Genomic DNA, 26,435 nt, shown 5'->3' with positions numbered 1-26,435 from the left:
TCTTGCCTGGAGAATTCCATGGGCAGAGGAACCAGGAAGGTTAAAGTTCATGGGATTGCAAAGAGTCAGAAATGACTTAGCGACTAACACTTATATTTTGAATATACATTAATGAGAAATACTGTAAAAAGAAGTCATATAATCATTGGCTACATGAGTGATATACATTTTTTACTATCTGTTTAACTAGGATAGGCTTAAAAATACAATTGCTATGACAAAAATTTATGCTAGAATTTAAATATTTTAATTTAGCTTTATAGATGCTATTTTTGTGATTTAGATAGTAATAATTTCTAAATGTTTGACAAACCAAGGATGTGTTATTATATGGTCAGTTGTCAGCTAACAACTCATTTGATAAATTGCACTCCATTGAAATAAGTAATATTCCAGTGATTAGAAGTTAACCAGGGCTTAAAGTTTTACCATGCATATCATAGTTGTATTTTTTGGGGGGGGAGTTATTATTTATTTTTTTAATATAAATTTATTTATTTTAATTGTGGGCTAATTACTTTACAATATTGTTTTGGTTTTGTCATACATCACCATGAATCTGCCATGGGTGTACATCCTGAACCCCCCTCCCACTTCCCTCCCTATACCATCCCTCTGGGTCATCCCAGTGCACCAGCCCCAAGCATCCTGTATCCTGCATCGAACCTGGACTGGCAATTTGTATTTTTTTTTAATTTTTATTATTATCATTATTTTTACTTTACAATATTGTATTGGTTTTGGCACACATCAACATACATCTGCCACGGGTGAACACGTGTTCCCCATCCTGAACCCCCCCTCCCGCCTCCCTCCCCATACCATCCCTCTGGGTCATCCCAGTGCACCAGCCCCAAGCTTCCTGTATCCTGCATTGAGCCTGGACTGGTGATTCATTTCTTATATGATATTATACATGTTTCAGTGCCATTCTCCCAAATCATCCCCCCACCACAGAGTCCAAAAGACTGTTCTATACACCTGTGTCTCTTTTGCTGTCTTGCATACAGGGTTGTCGTTATTATCTTTCTAAATTCCATATATATGCATTAATATACTGTATTGGTGTTTTTCTTTCTGGCTTACTTCAGTCTGTATAATAGGCTCCAGTTTCATCCACCTCATTAGAACTGATTCAAATATATTCTTTTTAATGGCTGAGTAATACTCCATTGTGTATATGTACCACTGCTTTCTTATCCATTCATCTGCTGATGGACATCTAGGTTGCTTCCATGTCCTGGCTATTATAAACAGTGCTGTGATGAACACTGGAGTACACGTGTCTCTTTCAATTCTGGTTTCCTCAGTGTGTATGCCCAGCAGTGGTATTGCTAGGTCATAAGGCAGTTCTATTTCCAGTTTTTTAAGGAATCTTCACACTATTTTTTTTTTTTATTTTACCTTACTATTATTTAAATCACAAAGTCCAAGTAGTCTTAAATATGCTTTAAGGAAAAAGACAAAAAAGATACGTAGCATACTTCGATCACTAATATTTTACTGTTGACATTTTAAGGGTTGTATCCCATTATAAACTTAACATATACTTATGTTGTCATATAATTGTAGTGAAAATATCTTAAAGAAACAGAACTACTTTGGTGGTGGGTGAATAAAATGTTTGACACTACATCTCATAATTTCTCTTTATCACTATCACCGGAGGTTGTGAAGTTATTAGTATCATTGTTGTACATTCACTGAGTCCTGTCCAAATCTTTTTGACCCCGTGGATTGCAGCACACAGGGCTTCCATGTCCTTCAACATGTCCCAGAGCTTGCTCAAACTCAGGTACGTTTAATCAGTGACGCCATCCAACCATCTCGTCTTCTGTCATCCCCTTCTACTCTTGCCTTCAATCTTTCCCAGCATCATCATGTTTTCTAATGGGTCAGTTCTTTGCATCAGGTGGCCAAAATACTGAAGATTCAGCTTCAACATTAGTCATTCTTATGAATATTCAGGACTGATTTACTTTAGATTGACTGGTTTGATCTTGCAATCCAAGGGACTCTCAAGAGTCTTCTCCAACACCACAGTTCAAAAGCATCAATTCTTCAGTGCTCAACCTTCTTTATTGTCCACCTCTCACTTCTATACATGACTACTGGAAAAACCATAGTTTTAACTGGACAGACCTTTGTCCACAAAATAATATCTCTGCTTTTTAATATATTGTCTAAGTTTTTCATAGCTTTCCTTTCGAAGAGCAGGCGTCTTTTAATTTGGTGGCTGTAGTCATCATCCACAGTGATTTTGGAGCCCAAAAAGAAAGTCTGCCACTGCTTCCACTTTTTCCCCTTCTATTTGTCATGAAGTGATGGGAGCAGTTGCCATGATATTAGTTTTCTGAATTTAGAGTTTTAAGTCAGCTTTTTCACTCTCCTTTTTCATCTTCATCAAGAAGCTCTTAGTTCCTCATTGCTTTCTACCATAAGGAGGGTGTTGTCTGCTATATCTGAGGTTATTGATATTTCTCCCAGCAATCTTGATTCTAGTTTGTGCTTCATCCAGCCTAGCATTTCACATGATGTACTCTGCAAATTGGTTAAATAAACAGAGTGACAATATTCAGCCTTAATGTACTCCTTTCCCAATTTGGAGCTAGTCCATTGTTCCATGTTTGATTCTAACTGTTTCTTCTTGACTTGCATACAGATTACTCAGGAGGCAGGTAAGGTAATCTGGTATTCCCATCTCTTTAAGAATTTTTCACAGTTAGTTATGATCCACACAGTCAATGGTTTTAGCATAGTCAATGAAGCAGAAGTGGATGTTCTTCTGGAGTTCTTTTGCTTTTCCTATGATCTTTTGGATGTTGGCAATTTGATCTCTGGTTCCTCTGCCTTTTATAAATTCAGCTTGAACATAAGAAAGTTCTTGGTTCACCTATTGTTGAAGCCTCAAATTTGAGCATTACTTTGCTAGCGTGTGAGATGAGTGCAATTGTGTGGTAGTTTGAACATTCTTCAGCATTGCTTTTCTTTGGGATTGAAATAAAAACTGACCTTTTCCAGTCCTGTGGCATCTTTTGAACTTTCCAAATTTATTAGCGTATTGAGTGCATCACTTTAACAGCATAATATTTTAAGACTTGAAATAGCTTAGTTGGAATTCCATCATCTCCACTAGCTTTGTTTGTAGTGATGCTTCCTAAAGCCCATTTGACTTCACACTCCAAGATGTCTGGCTCTAGGTGGGTGATCACACCATCTTGGTTATCTCAGTCATTAAGATCTTTTTTTATATTATATTACAAATCATTATTAATGTTTTATTTAAAACATTAGTTAATCACTAACTGATATTCATATTATGTGTTTATTTTTTTATTTTGTTATTTTCTTTCCTTTTCTTTATTCTTTATGTTACTTTCTTTAGATTAAATTCTTTTTTTGGTTAACTGGTTGCCATATATATGTACATCATTAATGTTCATATTTTTTTTCTAATACTTGTTTTCCAGACTATAGTTTCCTATCTTAGCACTGTTTGTTTTTTGCAAACACTAGAATAATTATAGAAATAAAAAAAGACTTAAAATGATTTACGTTTCTCTATAAAATATTTACATGTGGCAGTAACCTAGGAGCAATAGTAATTATTATGTATCTAAATCCAGTGACAGAACAGATATCATCCCTAGTTGGACTTGAGCAACACTTTTGGTGTTTCTTATTTTTTTCCCTACCACTAGGGTTTGGTGGATTATGGTCCCTCTGGCAGGCTAAAGATTCTTGCAATTTTTGCCCTCATAGTTTCATGAAGTATGGACAGTCTTCCTTAATATCTCGGATCTTGGCTGACTCTTAATAAGCAAATCACTCTAAGGAAAAAGCACTCCAAACTCTAGAGTCTTTACTCTGTGTTTTCTTTTTATTCAGATGATTGACTTATAAGTGCCCTGAAAATTCTGTCTTAACCTATTGTTATAAAAAAAAAAAAAAGTCCCTTTGTGCTATTTTAACAACTTTAGCTTTAAGTAAAAGACTATGAGAGAGCAATAGATCTATATTTTATATAACATGCTTTCAGTTACATCTTGAAAAATGCATAGTAAACTCTTTGCTGTCATGGTTTGCTATAGAGTTTTCAATTATTATCTTAAAAAATGTTATTTTCTTTGTATGATTTGTTGATTTTTTGCATGTATTCATTTAAAGTTTTTAATATAAAGTATTAAAAGAGAATTGATTGGAAAACAAGGAGATCAAACCAGTCAATCCTAAGGGAAATCATTCCTGAATATTCAGTGGAAGGACTAGTTCTGAAGCTAAAGCTCCAATCATTTGGCCACCTGATGTGAAGAGCTGACTCATTGGAAAAAACTCTGATTCTGGGAAAGATTGAGGGCAGGAGGAGGAGGGGACGACAGAGGATGAGATTGTTGAATGGTATCCCTGACTCAGTGGACATGAGTCTGAGCAAACTCTGGGAGATGATGAAGGACAGGGAAGCCTGGCATGCTGCAGTCCATGGGGTCACAAAGTCATGACTGAGAAAATGAACAAAAGAACTAGTAAAGAAACATGATGCAGCACCAAGAAACTTAAACTGCTCAGTGAATCTTAAATTTCAAAGGTTTTAAAAATGTAACCCAAAATCCATAATTAATTTGCAAGATATCTCTTTACTAAAAGCAACATTTTAAAATTTACAAATTTGATTTATGGTAAAGTATTTTTAGAGCCAACTTATTCAATAACTTTTTTTTTCAAAGTCCGAGAAGAAAGTATATTCATTCATATAGGGATTTTCTTTGTGAAGAATTTTCAGCAAGCATGAATTTACTATATGCTAAATATTTCAAAATACTTTTGATAATATTTAAGCAGATAAATATTCTCCTTATGAAATGTTTTCAACTTTTTTTATTGTGATCATATGCAAGTAATTTTTTACATGTATTTTCCTTTATTAGTGCATTTGTTCATTGAGCTTTAACACATTGTGTTATTCACCACAAAGAATTTAGTTTGTCTCAGTCTTATCAAAAGTTGGAGAGTCCTAGGATACCTGCTTTATTGTGTAGCTTTTTAGATCTCATTAACTTCTTCTAATTGACACTGGTACACAATGTATACTTTTTGTGTTGCTATGGCCACAAAACAAATTATTCTACCCCTCAGGACTGCTCTGCTACTTCCCACAAACACTCAGGCTAGTTTCCTCTTTTTTAATTGATATTAATTTATCCTGAAATAGTCTTCATCTGGTGCACTAAAGCTGCAGTTTTAATTAGAGCACTGCTAAATCTCCATACTTCTATAATTTAGAATATCATCAGAGACTTTGATATGAAGAAATTACCAAGCTAAGTCAGGTCTTTAATAGCAGATGGCTATATGATTCGACACTTTTCATATTTTTTAATGTTGCAGTAGTCAGCCTTAAATAAAATCAGGATCCATACCTACTTTTGTTAATGTATTTCTCAATATGAAATTGTCCATAGAAATCTCATATGTGAAACATCATTCTGCCCCTTACTTTGTTTTGTTTTGTAACTTTTCAGTATAGTGTAATGATCATTATAAAGCAGTATGTGAAAAGGTGTTTCCCTTTTGGGAAGAGGGAGTTGCAAGTGTTATATCACTTGTTAGATCACAAGTTACGTAACTAGTTCCTATAAATTGATATCAAAATGGTTTTAATGTTTCAGAGAATATTTTGGAACTGTGCAGAATGGCCTATCTGAAATCAATTTTTGAAATTAAAGTTGTTATTTTAAAATTTTACCTTAAAATCTCCACTGTCTAGCAATTTATGCTCTCAATATTACATTTGCTCCTGTGCAATAAGTTCATTGATTTGGTTTTATACTGTTTTTCTTCCTTGTATTTTGAAAGAACTGTACACAAGATCATATCCAAAGAATATAGCAATATGAAAAATGTGTACAGTTGTAAAATATTTTTAATTGTGAGAAACTTTAAATATTCAGAAAGCTCAAAAGCAATGTAAGAAATAAGTGCTCCCCATCCCCTGCTCTCTCTCTGTCTCTCTCCTCTGTTAATGGGGACAGTTATGAACTGCTAGGCCACTTATGAATAAATCCCCCCTTCTTTCTCCTTCTCACACTTGTAACTATTGTTCTGAAGTGTGTTCTTCTTGTAATTAGTTTCTGTGATCTTTTTAATGTGAAATTTACTGCACATACTATGCATTACTATTTACGGTGTTCTAAACTTTACAAAATTTCTATTCTATTCTATCATATTGTATAGCAATTTTACAAATGTCATTCATTACTCAATATTATTATTATGAAATGTAATTCATGTTAATACTCATAAATGTGTTTCACTGTCACCACACAAAAGTGTTACATTGCTAATGCTATGCTAAGTCACTTCAGTCGTATCCGACTCTGTGCGACCTTAGACGGCAGCCCACCAGGCTCCACTGTCCCTGGGATTCTCCAGGCAAGAACACTGGAGTGGGATGCCATTTCCTTCTCCCATGCATGAAAGTGAAAAGTGAAAGTGAAGTCGCTCAATCGTGTCCAACTCTTAGCGACCCCATGGATTGCAGCCTAACAGGCTCCTCCGTCCATGGGATTTTCCAAGCAAGAGTACTAGAGTGGGGTGCCATTGCCTTATCCGAGTATTACATTAATACTGACTATATTCCCCATGCTGAACGTTTCATCCCCTTGATTTATTTATTTTGTAATTGGGAGCTAATTACACTCTTAGTTTCCCTAACCTATTACACTCAACCTTCCAACCCTTCCTCTCTGGCAACCATTTGTTTGTTGTCTGTATTTATGATCCTATTATGGTTTTGTTATGTTTGCTCATTTATTTTTTATTAAATTCCACATATAAGTGAAATCATACTTTTGTCCTTTTCTGTCTGAATAATTTCCTTAGCATAATACCTCTCAGTTCATCCATGTCACAAATGGCAAGATTTCATTATTTTCTATGCTGATTCACCTATCAACAGACACCTACATTGTTTTCATATCTTGGTTATAGTGAAAAATACTGAAATACACATAAGGGTACATACATCTTTTCAAGTTAGTGTTTTAGTTTTCTTTGGAAAAATATGCTAAAGTGAATTTGCTGCATTTTGTGGTAGTTCTGTTTTTAATTTTCCGAAGAACCTCCATACTATTTTCTATAGTGACTATACCAAAATTTACATTTCCACCAATAGAACAGGATGGCTCCCTTTTCTCCACATTCTTGCCAACACTTATTTGTTGCCTTTTTGATAATAGGTATTATGACGTTTGAGGTGATAGCTCATTGTGGTTTCCATTTTTATTTCCATGATGATTAGAGATGCTAAGCATCTTCTCTTGTCTGTGTTGATCATCTGTATGTATGTGTTCTTTGGAAAGACATCTATCCAGATGATTTGCCCACTTTTAAATCATTTTTTTAACGTTCAGTTGTATAAATTCTTTACGTATTTTAGATATTAACCCTTAATTAGATATATCATTTGTAAATCTCTTTCCCCAGTCAGTAGGTAACATTTTCCTTTAGTTGATAGTTTTCTTCTCTGTACAAAAGATTGGTAGTTTGACATAGTCCTATTAGTTTATTTTTCTTCAGTTTCCCTTGAATGAAGAGACAGATCCAAAAAAAAAAAAAAAAAGAAAAACATTGGGAAGACAGATGTCAAAGAATCAAAGAACATATATATATTTTAAGGAGTTTTATGACTTCAGGTTTTACATTTAAATCTTTAATCAATTTTGAGTTCATTTTTTGTATATATTATGAGAGAGTAGTCCAATTTGATTCATTTGCAAATAGCAGCCAGTTTTTGAAATACTATTTATAAAGAGGCTGCTTTTCCCAGCATTATATTTATGACTCATTTATCAGATTGACTATATTATTTATGGGCTTCTTATTCTGTTCATTGATCTATATGTCTGCTTTTATGCCAGTACCATATTACTTTGATTATTTTGTCATAGTTGTTTCAAATCTGGGAGTGTGATAACTCCAGCTTATTTTTTTCCCCTCAAGATTGCTATGGTGTTTGTTGGTCTGTTATGGCTCCATACAAATTTTAGAAAGATTTGTTCCAGTTCTGTGAAAAATGCTATTGGTATTTTGATAGGAATTTCATTAAACCTGTAGATTGCCTTAGGGAGTATTGTCATTTTAACAATATCCAATTCTTTCAGTTCATGAACATGATGTACCTTTCCGCATGTATGTGTCATCTTCAATTCTTCTGTATAGTATCATTCTATCTGAAAACAGTGACCTGTTTTACTTCCCTTCCAATTTGGATTCTTTCAGCTTATTTTTCTCTTCTAATTTCCATGGCTAGGACTTCAAATAGTATATTGAACAACAGTGATGTAGAGTAGGCATACCTGTCTTACTCCTGATCTTAAAGTGTTTGGAGCTTTCCACTATTGAGCATACTGTTGACTGTAGATTTGTCATATGTGCCTTTTATTATGTTGAGGTATGCTTTCTCTGCAACCACTTTGTTGAGAGTTTTTATAATAAATGGATGCTGAAATTTATCAATAGCTTTTTCTGCCTCTCCAGTGATGATCATATAATTTTTGTTCAATTTGTTAAGGTAGTGTATCACATTGATTAATTTTTGAATATTAACCCATCTTTGCATCAGTGGGTTAATCCCCATATTATCAAGGTGTATAATCCTTTCAATATATTATTGATTTGGTTTGCTAATACTTTGTTGAAGATTTTGCATCTATGTTCATTAGTGATACTGGCTTGTGTCCTTTTCTGGTTTTGGTATCAGGATGATGCTGGCCTAAGGAATGAGTTTGAAAATGTTCCCTCTCTAATTTTGGAGAACAATTTGAGAAGAATAGACATTAATATATTTTAAATATTTGGAATTCATCTGAAATTTTTGTTCTTGTACTTTTGATTTTTAATTTTTTTAAAACTGATTCAGATTTGTTCCCGGTGATTATCTGTTTGATCTGTTCACATTGTCTTAGGAAATTGTATGCTTCCAGAAGTTTATCCATTTTTTTCTAGCTTGTTCATTTTACTGGAGAATAAAAATGTTTAGTAATCTCCTATGATTCATTGTATTTCTGTGGGGTCCATTGTAACTTCTTTTCTTTCAGTTCCAGTTTTATTCATTTGAGCTGTCTCTTTTTTTCCTAATGAATCTGACTAAATGTTTATCAATTTTCTGTATCTTTCCAAATAGGCAGCTTTGAAGTTTCATTGATGATTTCTATTTTTTTTTTTTTAGTCTCTATTTAAATTGCTTTTGCTCTAATCTTTTCTTCAACTAACTTAGGCCTTTGATTTGTTCTTTTCCTAGTTCCTTACATAAAAAATGGGCTATTTACTTGAAATTTCATTAAGGATTTATTTTTGTTTACCCCATCCTGAACATGTGCAATGTTATTCATTTGAGAAACTAATCTGACAATACTAGAGAGTGCTTGGCCAATTCCTTCTTAATTGCAGGATTTCCTCACCATCTCAAGCCTTTCCTCATGATATTTGTTTTACATATATACAACTGTCTTCTCTTTCACACTGACATTTTTTCCCTTCTGTATGAAATTTTGCATACTTTTTACCTTAGATATTTTTTTTAATTTAATGATTTCTCTATAAGTATCTTACTTATCAACTCCACGTTTCTATGTCTACACAGTACATTTGAAATTATTTTATACATGGAAACAAATATAATCATCTTTCAACATTTCAGTTAAATAGATAGATACATATCAGTTCAGTTCACTTCAGTTCAGTCGCTCAGTCGTGTCCGACTCTTTGTGACCCCATGAATAGCAGCACGCCAGGCCTCCCTGTCCATCACTAACTCCCAGAGTTCACCCAAACTCATGTGCATCCAGTTACTGATGCCATCAAGCCATCTCATCCTCTGTCATCCCCTCTCCTCCTGCCCCTAGTCCCTCCCAGCATCACAGTCTTTTCCAATGAGTCAACTCTTTGCATGAGGTGGCCAAAGTATTGGAGTTTCAGCTTTAGCATTATTCCTTCCAATGAACACCCAGGACTGATCTCCTTTAGAATGGACTGGTTGGATCTCCTTGCAGTCCAGATTCTCAAGAGTCTTCTCTAACACCACAGTTCAAAAGCATGAATTCTTCGGTGCTCACCTTTCTTCACAGTCCAACTTTCACATTCATACATGACCACAGGAAAAACCATAACCTTGACTAGATGGACCTTTGTTGGAAAAGTAATGTCTCTGCTTTTGAAAATGCTATCTGGTTTGGTCATAACTTTCCTTCCAAGGAGTAAGCGTCTTTTAATTTCATGGCTGCAGTCACCATCTGCAGTGCTTTTGGAGCCCCCCAAAATAATTTTGATACTGTTTCCAGTTTCCCCATCTATTTGCCATGAAGTGATGGAACCAGATGCCACGATCTTAGTTTTCTGAATGTTGGGCTTTAAGTCAACTTTTTCACTCTCCTCTTTCACTTTCATCAAGAGGACTTTTAGTTCCTCTTCACTTTCTGCCATAAGGATGATGTCATCTGCATATCTGAGGTTATTGATATTTCTACTTTAAGTATGTAGTAAAAGGCTGAAAAAATATTTCCAGCCCATGTTGAAACATAATGTATCTAGATTAATGGAGCTACAAAGTCATATGATTTTGAATTATTTTTTTACTTGTGGTTAATTAAAATTCCATTAGAATTTTTATTTCCTTTTAAAGATCTAGTATGTGTTGGAAAGTGTTCTAAGTGTGCTTCATGAGGGGAAAAAATGTTATTCAACATCCAGAATCTAAAATGTATTTTGCCATCTATTTAAAACTGTCTTAATCAATTTAAATTTGAGTCAATACAAATTAAACATTTTCAACTCATACATGGAAACATATATAATCATCTGCCAACATCTCAGTTAAATAGATAGATACATATACTTTAAGTGCCAACTGAAGTCTTATACATAAACACATTAAAAGAGATAATTTTTTAAAAAGTATTTCACTGAGGTAAGGAGAGTATTTTTACTTTGAGTAAAAATAGATTCAAGCTTGTAGCTATTGTTTCTTAGTTTCCTGGATTTGTCTTCTCTTCATATTTATATTTACTTAATATAATATCATAAATTGTCTTTTCCTATTAATAGAGATTATTCATTGTTAATATTATATATATGATCACAAATGGAGTTAAGAAAATTATGCTTATTTTATTATGCTAAATATCTATTTATTTTGAGAATATTAGTTCACAATGAAATGTTTTTAATGAATGTTACATTAAGAAATGAAACACATGTACACCCAAGGAGGATTCATGTTGATGTATGGCAAAACCAACACAATATTGTAAAGTAATTACCATCCAATTAAAATAAATAAATTTATATTAAAAAAATAAGGAATGAAGAACCTTTACAGAGTGAAAGAAGAGATTGGAAGGTTTTGAATCCATAAGGTTGGTATATAGTAACAGATAATATATTTAAAACAAAGTCTAAAATTTATTTTCAGAATTTTGAAACAAAAGTATTCAAGAGAAAATTAGAAAAGATTAAGTTAATACTGGTGTATGCATTTGAAAATGAAATTCCCTAATACATTTGTATTAATTTAAAAACACTTGCTATACCCATATTAGAATGCTTAAAATTGCATTATGAAATACAGGTTTTTGTTAAGGAGCTTATTATTCTAGTTTTAGTTATATTTTATTTGCTGAAAAATAATGAAAAATAGTCATCTTGATTTCATAGAAATATTGATTTTTTGAATTCCCCTTTTTGTCAGTTTGTAAAAATGCTTACAAAACATTTTATTTTAATAAATATGTGAATATTATCTTAATTGTTACTGGAAGAATTAACACTGAAAATAGAATTTCTGGGAATAATGTCAAAATTTAGATTAATCACCATAAGCTGATACAATGATATCATTACTTAGAACATCACTCTTTGAAATGGGACAGTTTTAAAAGAGAATAAATTAGTAAGAGTTCAACATGTATTCATTTAATATATCTATCAAAATGTGATCAACAAAATGAACAAGGCTAAACACTGGAGTCCTTTAAAAGATACTAGAAATATTTCATATTTACTTCCTCTTAGTGTCACATTTTAATTTTTCAATCAAATGGATATTCTATTCATGACTGCATTTTATTTTTCTGTGGGTGGTTAATTGAAGTGCCTATGTGTGTGTGTGTGTGTGTATGTGCCCTCAGTTACTTCAGTTGTGTCCAAGTTGTTGTTCCTCTGTCCATGGGATTCTCCAGGCAAGAATACTAGAGTGAGTTGCCATGTGTTCCTCCAGGGCATCTTCCTGACCTAGGGATTGAACCCACATCTCATGCATCTACTGCATTGAGAGCCAGGTTCTTTACCACTAGTGCCACCTTGGAAGCTTATATATATATATGTGTGTGCATTTTATATATATAAGATATATATATATATCTTGGACAACAGTTTATTATATGAGTGTAACACAATATATTTCTGATTTAATATAGTTTCCTAGAATTTTCACCATGAACATATAAGGTTTCTTCCAAACTTTGCAAGAATAGTAAGCTTTGGTGACATCATTTTTCTGAACTCGTAGTAAAGAACATTTAATTTTTTCATTAACAAATAAATGTTGATATTGGGAATTAATATAATATTTTTATAAATGATTTTATTACAGATTTATATTGAAAAACATATTTAAAGAGCAACTCAATCATTTTGTCATGATTCTAATGCATTTCTTCCTTATGTGTCAGATATATGCAATAAAATATATACTGAATAAAATTTTATATATATACATTAACTTTTCAAGCTTTATTTAATCAATCTTTTGTTTTCATGAATGTCTGGATCCTTACCTTAATCCAAAAGAGTTTGTATTCCTGCAAGATTTACATAGATTTTCTGCCAAGAGGGACTGAACCACTGGCCACAGGAGGGAAACCTAAATGACTATGTATCCTCAAGGTAAATCTCCTACTCTTTGACTTGCCTGGAGCTAGTATAATTCTAGGGTCTCAGTGGTGAAAAATACCTGTATTTCATTTCCAGGTCTCTGAACCACTACAGGAAGGAAAAGACTTCCTTTAAGGCTGCTTACAAAAGAGGGAAGTTCATATAGAGATAACTGATTTTTTAAACAAAGAAAAAAGCAGCTCAGTACTTTGGACTGTAAATATTTGTTCTCATCTGGGAATCATATGGGGCTGGATTTCAAAAATATATATATATTTTTAAAACAATTGTAACTGCTATTCAATATATACAATTAAAGTTATCCAATAATATATATAATATAAAAGAGTCAAAAATAAAAATAAATAAAAGTTTCATTAAGATTTTAGGGACTTCTTTTATTGCCTGACTGCCAAGCTTAAACTGTCAAACAAATTTGTTCATTTCTAAATGTCTATGCTTAGGTTCTATGCATAAATTAAATTTTATGTGGAAGATATGAATTATAGAGCAAATTATTAGATGGTTTGACCATTTGTTTTCTAAACTCAAAATTCAAGGAAAAGAATGAAGCCAAATTTAGGGTTAAAGGCCAGGGATAATTTCCCTTTGTTTTACAAAATTGAAAAGTGTTCAAGAATTATTTAAGACTTTAATATGACATAATCTTTTCCATTATTTTTAGATTTAAATGAAAAGCATAAAGGTCACTCTTTTTTACTGGTCTATTCAGAATAATGAATTCTTTAGGTGTCTTATATTGAGTATGTTATGAGAGAGTTTTGCAGGTGGCTCAATGAAGGTGTAAAAATTCCTGAACATACTTGGGCAACACTAGAACGAATTCAACATCCAAAGCCCTTGCATTGGTGATGAGACTAAGCTCTTTTACTTTCACTCCAATTTCAGCCTCACCGTTCTGATATTGCCTTATAAAAGCAGTAATGATCTGGGAAGTTTTCCAGATTCATTTATAAGAAAGCAGAAAAGCTCAATTTGAGCTCCATTTTGTAGGGCTCTTCATTCTTTCATTATAACCTGAATCTCTTGTACAGGACTCTCTTTATCCTTTGTGGAGTAAAGGAACCTTCATTGTGTGCATTCTTTTTTCAGGTGAAATGCATTATTTTACACTGGGTATGCAGGAAACAATACAAGTCCTTCACTGAAGATTTACTCTGTGGAAATGCAAGATAGTAACTCAATTTGAGAACAGTATGGCTTGCCTTCTTTCAAATGGAGCCAGTGGGCTTTCAAGTTTCCAAACTTAAAAGGTTTCCCTGACATTTCTAAAATTTGCATTGTGAAGTACACAACAAACATAGTAGGGAATTGGAAATGCTTATATGTTCATTTCAGATTACAAATATCGCAACAGCTCAGTTTAATTGCAATTGTCATAGACAATTTGGGGCACTACTGTGGCCACTATGCTTTTGTAACCAGGAGTTGCATTTCAAGGTGCTTCGGGTTGTTCAAAAAAATATTTTCTTCAGTCTTTCACTGTAACTGGATCAATGTTTTGTTTGTCAACTCGGATATTAATCTTATCTAGCTTTTTTCCTGGTTTGAAGACAACATGTCCTGACACATACCCTCAACTATAGTTTTCCACTTATTTAATCTTTTATCACTGTTCTACTAACATTTCCCATGTCTAAGACCAGAGCAGAAGTGTAGTAACAGGTAAGTGTGTTTTTCAATAAGCATAATCATATCCATAAAATACTTCATAAATAATGTTTCAAATAGGTAAGAGCAAAATGACTAACGTTTGTAGGCAAACATCTTTTGCTCTTTCTACCATTTATTCATTTCTTTTTTCAAAATGAAGTTTTCATTCTGTAATATTAGGATGCTTGTGCTACATGATCTATTTTTATTTCACTGAATTTTCTCAGAAACAGTTTACAGATGACTATAAAAATTAAATACATTTTGAAAACATTTTAACCATAATGGAATTTGATTCTGTACAATACACATTTCAAAAGTTGTTATGTCTATGGTCCTATTAATAGCATTTAAAAACAACTGATATATGTAACTTTTATTATTCAATAGGTAATATCTTAAGTTATGAGGATTCTTTTCTAAATTTCCTATTTATTACACTGAAGACCTCTTCTTAAGTAAAATCTGTGCAATATTATTTAGTAACATATATTAATGATTTGAATAACAATCTAATACAAATAATTATCTAATTAATTTGTTATCCTTAGAAATCATTTAGCTATTCTGTATATGTCATGTTTATGATCCAGAATATTATTTGCAATAGTTTCACCTGAGACCCCTGTGGGAATTTTCTTCCCTGGGACTTGGAAACAGCTAACCTGAAAGAACAACGGTCGAACAGTCTCTGCAAGGACTGACAACTTTATTTCTGCAGTCAAGCCTTTTTATAGGAGCAAGGAACAAAGAGCTTAGAGCATATGGCCAGCAGAGCATATACAAGGCTAAGATACAATCAGTAAAAGATACTTCAAGGACCAGCGTGTTCTTAACGACCCATGTGTTTATCCATGACCCATTTTCTCAAGCAACGTCTTTAATGTTTAATCACTAAATTTTGGCACCAAGCATAGCCAAAGGCAGGAAATGGTTTTCAGCTATCAGTACACAATGCCTGGGTACTTTGGGCCCTTCGCCATTTTCCCAAGGACCTTCTCCTTCAAGGCTATTTTGCACAGTGCCTCCCAACATATCCTCCTTTTGTTTTTAGTTTAAGCATGGCAGCTGCTAGTTGGACTCCACTGTGGGAGGCCTGGAGTCTTGAGTAGAGACATCTGTATCCTACAAACAATGACAGAAAAAGCAGAGCAATTAATACATACATAAAAAAGTTGCCTCCTGAAAACCAAGTTCTGGGATCCAGAGAGGATAATGTTTTGGTTAAAATATCATAAAATTGGGTGATATATAATTCCTTAGGTATTTTAACTTGAAAATTAGCAATTTGTTGTTTTAGAAGGTTGATGTCCAAACTTGAGTTATCCATGAGATCCTGAAAATGCACTTTAACTTTGTCCCAAGGATACTCAGTGCCATTATAGGGCATGTTAGTCAGACAGAAAGAAGTAAAATTCCAGTGACAACATATATGTGTTAGGAAAGTAAGTTGCTGTACTTGATCTCCTTGATATTAATTACCACTGTTTGTAATTCATTAATTCGTGTTTGCAATTGCTGATCTATTTGAGCTTGTTGAGTCCAGAGATTATGGGAATCTTTGTGCCAAGCAGTTATAAAATCATGATTCTGTATAGAATTGTGTAGTGCCATACCAAATAGGGTTCCTACTGTAACAATAGATATTAGACTAAGGATGCCAGCAATAATCCATCCTATTATGCACTTTGACCTCCTTAAGCCATATTTGAGCAAAACTGAGAGAAATACAGAGTCGGTCCATGGTTGTTAGGTTAACAGGAAGCCACAATTCAGATCTTTGCTTGACTATTGCAATGTTGACATTATGATATGAAATAGTATGGTTTAAACACGTATACAAGGCACATGCTGTACTGTTAACAATTTTAGCAGAAAGATCCATATCAAAGTTACCCACAATAAACATGTATGGGAGGTGCACACAAGATTGGATATAACCTGTACTATTGTATAAAAAGGTATAGTTTTGAGGTTTTAAGGCTTTCACAGTCCCATACACACTGGCAAAGCGCTCCAGTGCAGCAGGAATCTTCCACACATGCCATTGCTCAGGTCCCACAGTAGGGACTATGATTCTGGGTCAAGGTGGAGACAATCCTCCATTATACCAATTTAACAGTATGTCTTTATCAGTCCAAAAGCTAGTATTGGTCTTATGAAATCCCCACACATTGGACTTATTATACCAGGAACAGTTATGGTTCTTTTCCTGTTCCTCAGAGCAGTTCACAATCTGTGGGGCCCCCAGTCAATGAATTTAAATATAAATTGATTCTGCTGAATGATAGAGATTTTCCCAAACTGTCCCTGACAATCTGACCAATATAGAGATTGAATTGATTGCTTCCTTATCCATGATACAACATCACATATTGGTTCTTCAGGCTGGAAGAGTGAATTAGTATAGTTAACTATTTGTCCAGGATAATGCCTCTCAGAGCCATTTAGCAGGAAGGATGTGGTTGCAAACATTCCTATACGATAGGCAGAACCATTGTGTGCTGAGTAAGCCCACCACTGGGGGAATATAGTTATGCATAAAGGGTGAAATCCGAAACATATGGGTAAGGTTTTGAATCCAATAGAAATATTTATTTTTCTTCCTTCATCTTCTTCATGAATTGGTCTTTGTGTTGACCATGAAGCTGGGAAGTGCAGGCTGTCATTGGTGAATACCACAGGAGCCTTGTTGACCCAATCCAGTATGGACAACAAGGGTGGATTAGGTAGGTATGCCCAGTAAAGATATTCCACACTTACCCCAGAGGAGCAAGAGAGAACAGCTAGCATTGCCAGAAACAGCTTATCTGGAGTCATGGGAGTTCCAGTAACCCTCAGTGTTTGTTCAGCCTGAGGGGTCGTTTTTTACCTGAGCCCATGTCAGGTAGGGGTTCAGATGTTGACGTTTTCTCTTTGGCTCCTCTATGGTCATTGACGAGACCCTTCACATCAGCTATGTCACCTGTCGGGGGAGTCCACTCTTGGGGTCCTTCTCAGTAACAGACATGGCGAAGTGGAACCCAGATTTCTTCTCCATCTGCAACTACAAGACTGTAACCTCTGCCTAGGAGTCATAAGATTCCTGGCAACCACTGATTAAACTGTTCATACCATATTGGTGTGTTGACTTCTAACAGTTTCTTACTGTTTTCCTCTGCAAAATGTCTGTCTGCACGAGTATCAGAACTATCTTTTATTACATTTAAAAAATTTAAGGAATAAAGAGTTAAAGATAATAACAATTGAGGGTTCATAGAATAAGAAGTGTATCTTCTCTTCCATATTCCCCCTTTCTGTTTTAATAAATGAGTTTTAAGAGTACGATGGGCTATTTCGATAATTGCTTGACCCTGGGGATTATAGGGTATCCCCGTGATGTGCGTTATATTCCATTGCATTGGAAATGAACGGAACGAGTGAGAGGTAAACGCAGGCCCATTATCTGTTTTTAAGACCAAAGGTATCCCCATAACAGGGAAGGTGAGTAAAAGCATGGAAATGGTGTGTTTGCTGGATTCTGAAGAGACAGGCACTGCCTATATAAAACCTGAAAATGTATCAACTGAGACAAAAAGCAAAGAGAACTTTCCTAAGGAGCAATGAGTGAAGTCAGATTGCCAAAGGGAGTTAGGTTGTTGCCCATGAGGATTAACTCCCGAAACTGTGGTACATAAGGGCAGAGGAGCGCAGACGTCACAGGATTTAATGATATGTCTTGCTTCAGTGAAGGGAATATGGTATTTAGAGTGCAATCTTTTAGCATTGGTATGAAGATTAGCGTGTTCGTCAATAGCAGACGTAAGACAGGAGCTATGAACCTATCAACAGCATCATTTCCTGCTGCCAGGGGGCCAGGTAAACCTGAATGAGCACGTATATGTGCAGTGAAGAAAGGTTCCATACGTGATCAAATTAAGGCTTGAGTCCTTGAAAAGAGAATATGTAATTCTTCATCTAGGTTGTATAAAAAGGCAGTAACAAAATCGGGGAAAAGGGAAGCAAGGTATTTGGAATCAGTATATACATTGAAAGATAATGGTTGAAGAGACAAAAGAGCATATACAGCATACAATTCAACTCTTTGTACTGAAGAATAGGTAGTGGGTAATTTCTCTTTGATATCAGGGCCGACGATCCCAGCTATGCCTTTCTTGTTGCCATCAATGAAATAGGTAGGTGCATTTGAAATAGGCTGGGAGGCAATGATATTAGTTACTACAAATTTAGTAAATTGTAGGAAGTCCCACAATTTTCCTTTCGGCAAATGGAATGAGATAACGTTCTGAAAATCACTTAACTCTATTTGCATGGTCGTGTTATACTGTAAGGCAATGTGTAATTCCTTTTTTGTCAAGGGGACATGTATTGCATATGAATCAAATCCAGTTAAGGTTTGTACACGGCTCCTTCCTGATACAATTAACTGCCCTATTTTCTCAATGTATGATAAGATTTTTTTTAACTGTTTAGTCTGTAGATATACCCATTCTATCAGGCTGTATTGAGCTATGATTGCAGTAGGTGAATGTTTGGTGGGGAATATATATATATAAACAGACCGGTTGGGTATGATCCAGCTGAGTTGTGAAAGCTTGTTGAATGCGTTTTTCAACAAATTTTAATTCTTCTTCCACTTCTTTTGTTAGCTGTCTAGGACTATTAGGGTCAGGAGGTCCCTCTAAAATTTTAAATAAATTTTGTAATGTATAGGTGGGAATGCCAATAGACGGCCAAAGCCAATTAATATCTCCTATCAACTTTTGAAAATCATTTAACGTGCGTAGAGAATGTACAGAGATTTGAGTTTTTTGAGGTTTTATCTTAGATTCTTCCATAACATGTCCTAAGTAATTAAAGGGTGCTTTCAATTGAATCTTATCTGGCGCAACAAGCAGGCCATGATTTTGAAGAGTGGTAGTGACTTCATCATATAATTGCTGTAAACAGAGTTCAGATTCCATGGAGAGGAGTATATCATCCATACAATGAATTATGAAGGCAGTAGGATATTTATTTCTACTGGGTTGTAATAAAACAGATATGAGATATTGGCAAATGGTAGGAGAGTTCATCATTCCCTGAGGTAAAACCTTCCATTGAAATCTTTTAACAGGAGCCATGTGATTTATAGAAAGAACTGAAAAAGCAAAATGTTTTCTATCTTTAGGATGCAAAGGTATAGTAAAAAAAAAAAAAAAAAAAGCAGTCTTGTAAATAAATAATAATTACAGACCATCCTTTTGGCACCATGGAAGGGGAGGGCAATCCATGTTGTAAGTGCCCCATAGGAGTTATAGTATTATTAACATTTCTTAAATCTATCAACATTTGCCATTTTCCTGATTTCTTTTTTATTACAAAAACGGGAGAGTTCCATGGGGAAAATGAAGGCTCTATATGATTTTTCTGTAGTTGTTCATTTGCTAATTGTGTGAGAGTTGCCAACTTTTCTTTAGTTAGGGGCTATTGAGGTGTCCATACTGGGGCATCAGATTCCCAATCGAGAGGCAGTAGTGTTAACAATGGCCCCCACTAAATAGGCTCATTTAGAGAGATTGCAGCTTTTGTTTGTTCAAGCAAATCCCTTCCCCACACATTAATAGGGATACTGGTAATATACGGTTTGATGTAAGCTACAATTTGATCAGGACCATAAGCTTGTAAATAGGATGCACTGACAAAAGTTTGTGTAGCATCAGCCTCACCTATCCCTAACAGTCTGGAAGGAGCCACAGTCTTACCCCATTCAAGGGGCCATTCTTCAATTCTAATAATGGAAATGTCAGCTCCTGTATCCAACATACCTGTGAAATTTTTCCCCATATCTTTAGAGTAAGCATAGGCTTTTGATGTTCCTTTAATAAGGTAGATAGTGCGGCAGTAAGATTGGTGCTACCAAAACCCCCCTGCCTAATTTTAGCAAACACCCTCAATGGTCTGACGTTTGGCAAAAGTAATAATTGTGCAAAGCGTTCCCCTTTTTGTAGATACACATTTCCTAATTTTACGACATTCACCATGACATGTATCTCTCCTTCATAATCTTCATCCACAACTCCAGTCAGCACTACTAAAACTTTCATTGTACAGCTGCTATGTCCCAAAATTAGTCCAACTGTTCCGGGTGGGATCGGACCGTAATATCCAGTAGGGATTTTATGAGGATTGTATAGTTCTATTAACTCCATGTCATAAGGACTAGGTATATCAATGCAAGCACTCTTAGATGTAGCTGCTTGTAGTGTCATGATGTGAGGTCCTCCTTTTGTAGCGGGGCTGAGGATAGCCCCTTTATTAGTTTCCCTGTTGTTTTTGTTGTGCCTCTGTAGTTAATGCATTTCCAACCTTATTGAATTTGGAACAACATTCATTCAACCAATGGAATCCCTTTTTACATTTTGGGCAAATTCCTGGGGGTCTTTTTTTATTAGAAGTAGTATTATTTTTAGCTGTTTGTACTGGCATGTGGCATTGTTTTTTCATATGGCCAGCCTTCCTGCAGTTAAAACATTTAGCACTGGCAGCCTTTTGCACATTAAAAGTTTCTAGTGCTGCTAATTTTGCTCTATGGGACATAGATCCAATATCTTTACAAGCTTTCAAATATTCCATAAGAGAACCGGTTTCTCGAATTGGTCTAAGCATGGATCGACATTCCTCATTATCATTTTCAAAGGCAAGTTGTTTTAAAATAATATTTTGTAAGGTTTCATCTTTGATAGATTTTTTGACGGCATCCTTTAATTTTCCTATAAATTGGGCATATTCCTCCTCATGTCCCTTGGTAATCTTGACAAATGAACCATCAGAGTTAACACTATCAACCTTTGCCCATGCTCTGCAAGAAATTTCTCTAACGAAATACAACATCTGAGGGGTAATATTAGCTAATTGCACAGTCATATCGGCCATGGCTTCCATTCCAGTGAGTATATCATAGGTTAAATTGGCGGGGTTACCATGAGATTGCTGGTCAATCATCAATTGTCAGGCTTCATCACCAACCCACATTTGCCACTGAAGTAATTGTTGAGGATTTAGAACCATCTTTGCTACTTGAAAAAAAATCGTATGGCATCCAATGATCAGCTCAACCTCTGAGGAATTCTACACAGTAAGGAGAAGTAGGTCCATACAGAGTGCATGCTTTCTTAAAGCTAGACAACATACCAAAATCTAAACCAGCCCAAGCATTCTGGCCTTGGGCAGGTTGATCAAACTGTATTGGGAAAGCAAAAGCGCAAGCAGGCATCTCCCGAGGAGGAGTGAAATGGTTAGTACGAGAAAAGTTAGCAACTGCTGTTACCGGCGGAGCAGAAGGGAAAACCTCAGATTTGGGCTGTCTGTTAAATGAAATGACCTCCGCTCTAAGTGGTTTCGGCTTCGACACATCCTGTATACATACGTCTCCGAGCTGTTTTTCCAGGGATTGTGTCTGATTGAGCATAACATTCTTATATTTCAAAGCACCTTGCGTATCTTGTTCCTCAAGCTCATATTCATGTAAAGATTTAACAGTCTCCACTTCCAGATCAACATTATGCCCTTCAATTTGTTCTATGACAGCCCATATGTGTGACCATGTAACCCACCATTGAGGGGGAATACGGACTCCTTGCCGATATGCTCACAAAACATTATTCTTAACCCTTTTCTTTTCCATATGTCTAGATCGAGTGTCCCCTCCTCTGGGAACCACGGATTATGTTCCAGTAAAATACAATAGCACTTGTTCAACTGATCTCTTGAAACATTAACACCATTTTGTTTCAAAAAGTGATGCATTATAGAAATGAAAGGAATCTTACTGCTATGTTGTCCCATCCTGCTTATCTCTTTCTGCAGGGCTCGCCCCTTTGTTCAGTCTTCCTTCAAGTCCCTGTTCAGGCACCACCTGTGGGAATTTTCTTCCCCGGGACTTGGAAATGGAGAACCTGAAAGAACAATGCTCGGACAGTCTCTGCAAGGACTGACAACTTTATTTCTGCAGTCAAGCCTTTTTATAGGAGCAAGGAACAAAGAGCTTAGAGCATATGGCCAGCAGAGCATGTACAAGGCTAAGATACAATCAGTAAATGATACTTCAAGGACCAGCGTGTTCTTAATGACCCATGTGTTTATCCATGACCCATTTTCTCAAGCAACGTCTTTAATGTTTAATCACTAAAATTTGGCACCAAGCATAGCCAAAGGCAGGAAATGGTTTTCAGCTATCAGTAAACAATGCCTGGGTACTTCAGGCCCTTTGCCATTTTCCCAAGGACCTTCTCCTTCAAGGCTATTTTGCACTGTGCCTCCCAACAACCCCAACTTCCAATAACAAATAAAGGGCAAAAAAAAGTCTTCATGTAATATTAATCCCTGTGTTATTTGTAATAATTTTTTCATAATTTTTAAAAATTTTTTGCTTTATTCTGAAGTCTTCTATGTCTGAAATTAATGCAGCTACTCCAGCATCTTTTGGTTAGCATTACCATGGTACATGTATTACAATAATTGCAAAAAAAAAAACAACAAAAAAAAAAACACACAAAAAAACCATGCAGATACATGTCCACAAAATATTTCCAAGATTTGTATGGGGAAGATTTAAAAGAAAGAGCTCTGATGAAAGAAATTAAAGATCATCTAAGTAAGTGGAGAGTAATTTTGTGTCCGTAAATAGACAATATATTAAAGATGACAATTACTAATAACTTTATTTATAAATCTAAGGCCATTTCATTGAAAATCCAAGCAAGTTGCTTTGCAGCTACCAACAAATAATTAAAAAATTTATATGAAAAAGCAGGAGCTCAGAAATTATCAACAAAATACTGGAAAAGAATAAAATTTGAGGACTGACACTATTCTAATTCTGGACTTATAACAACTCTTTTGTAATTAGACACAATGGTATCAGTGAAAGAATAGACAAATAGATTAATGGAACAAAAAGCAAGCCTGTAGTGTATTTTCAGTCACTCAGTTGTGTCCAACTCTTTGCAGTCATCTGGAATATAGCTCGCCAGGCTCCTCTGTGTATGGGATTTTTCAGGAAAAAATACTGGAGTGAGTTGTCACTTCCACTTCTAGGGGATCTTCCCAACCCAGGGATCAAACTTGCATCTCCAGAGTCTCTTGCATTGGCAAGAGGATTCCTTACTACTGAGCCACCTGGGAAGCCTGTCATGGAATCACATAAATATAGTAAGTTAATTTTTGACAGGAGTAAAGAAAATTTAATGTATGAATGACAGTTTTCTCAACAAATGGTTCTTAAAAATGCCAAAAATTTAACCTAGAGGCAGATGATAGATCACATATCTTTCATGAAAATTAACCCAAAGTGGATCTTAAAATTAAATTTAAAAAATAATAATACTATAACATTTACAGGAAAAAATTCTAGGCAAAAACTGATGTGATTTTTGGTTTGATTATGTGTTTTAGATACAAAATCCAAAATTACAATCTATAAAACAATTGATTTGAGTGTTTATTGAAATGAAAAACCTCTGCTCTGCTGTAGACACTGTTAAGAAAATGTAAGGAGTAGTCACTGACTGGGAGAAATAAAATTGCAAATCATATATAAAAAATCAGTAGATTAGGGACAAGGAGGTGGGGGAGGAAGGAGAGGTGGGATACATGGAGAGAGTAACATGGAAACTTACATTACTATATATAAAATGAATAGCTAATGGAAGTTTGCTGTATGACTCAGGGAACTCAACCAGGGGTCCGTAACAACTTAGAGGGGTGGGAAGGGCAGGAGAAGGGAGGGAGATTCAAGAGGGAAGGGGCGTGTGTATGCCTATGGCTGATTCACATTGATGTTTGGCAGAAACTAACACAATTCTGTACAGCAACTAGTCTTCAATTAAAAAAAAAAATAAATATAAAACCTAAAAAAAAAAAAAAAGGAAAGAAAAAAAATTAGTAGAAAAAATGTACAATATAAACTTACACTTAGGAGTGAAAGTAAATGACACAATTAAAAATGTGGAAATGATTTGGACACTTCATGAAATAGATGTACCAGCAACAGATTAGTATATGAAGAGGTAGTCAATATTATATGCTGTTATGGACACATAGAATCAATATAGTGAAAATGAGTATACTACCCAAAGCAATTTATAGATTCAATGCAATCCCTATCAAGCTACCAACAGTATTCTTTACAGAGCTAGAACAAATAATTTCACAATTTGTATGGAAATACAAAAAACCTCGAATAGCCAAAGCGATCTTGAGAAAGAAGAATGGAACTGGAGGAATCAACCTACCTGACTTCAGGCTCTACTACAAAGCCACAGTCATCAAGACAGTGTGGTACTGGCACAAAGACAGAAATATAGATCAATGGAACAAAATAGAAAGCCCAGAGATAAATCCATGCACATATGGACACCTTATCTTTGACAAAGGAGGCAAGAATATACAATAGATTAAAGACAATCTCTTTAACAAGTGGTGCTGGGAAATCTGGTCAACCACTTGTAAAAGAATGAAACTAGAACACTTTCTAACACCATACACAAAAATAAACTCAAAATGGATTAAAGATCTAAATGTAAGACCAGAAACTATAAAACTCCTAGAGGAGAACATAAGCAAAACACTCTCTGATATACATCACAGCAGGATCCTCTATGACCCACCTCCCAGAATATTGGAAATAAAAGCAAAAATAAACAAATGGGACCTAATTAACCTTAAAAGCTTCTGCACATCAAAGGAAACTATTAGCAAGGTGAAAAGACAGCCTTCAGAATGGGAGAAAATAATAGCAAATGAAGCAACTGACAAACAACTAATCTCAAAAATATACAAGCAACTCCTACAGCTCAACTCCAGAAAAATAAATGGCCCAATCAAAAAATGGGCCAAAGAACTAAATAGACATTTCTCCAACGAAGACATACAGAGGGCTAACAAACACATGAAAAGATGCTCAACATCACTCATTATCAAAGAAATGCAAATCAAAACCACTATGAGGTACCATTTCACACCAGTCAGAATGGCTGTGATCCAAAAGTCTACAAATAATAACTGCTGGAGAGGCTGTGAAATGCAAACTACACTGTTGGTGTAGTGGTGTAGTTACACTGTTGGTGTAGTTGGTGTAGTTACACTGTTGGTGGGAATGCAAACTAGTACAGCCACTATGGAGAACAGTGTGGAGATTCCTTAAAAAACTGGAAATAGAACTGCCTTATGATCCAGCAATCCCACTGCTGGGCATACACACTGAGGAAACCAGAAGGGAAAGAGACACGTGTACCCCAATGTTCATCGCAGCACTGTTTATAATAGCCAGGACATGGAAGCAACCTAGATGTCCATCAGCAGATGAATGGATAAGAAAGCAGTGGTACATATACACAATGGAGTATTACTCAGCCATTAAAAAGAATACATTTGAATCAGTTCTAATGAGGTGGATGAAACTGGAGCCTATTATACAGAGTGAAGTAAGCCAGAAGGGAAAACACCACTACAGTATACTAACGCATATATATGGAATTTAGAAAGATGGTAACAATAACCCTGTGTACGAGACAGCAAAAGAGAAGCAGATGTATAGAACAGTCTTATGGACTCTGTGGGAGAGGGAGAGGGTGGGAAGATTTGGGAGAATGGCATTGAAACATGTAAAATATCATGTATGAAACGAGATGCCAGTCCAGGATCGATGCATGATACTGGATGCTTGGGGCTAGAGCACTGGGATGACCCGGAGGGATGGTATGGGGAGGGAGGAGGGAGGAGGGTTCAGGAATGGAAACACATGTATACCTGTGGCGGATTCATTTTGATATTTGGCAAAACTAATACAATTA

The sequence above is a fragment of the Bos javanicus genome, chromosome 12 (genome assembly GCF_032452875.1).
Source record: "Bos javanicus breed banteng chromosome 12, ARS-OSU_banteng_1.0, whole genome shotgun sequence".
Lineage (NCBI taxonomy): Eukaryota > Metazoa > Chordata > Mammalia > Artiodactyla > Bovidae > Bos > Bos javanicus.
Note: the sequence above shows the minus strand (reverse complement) of the source record.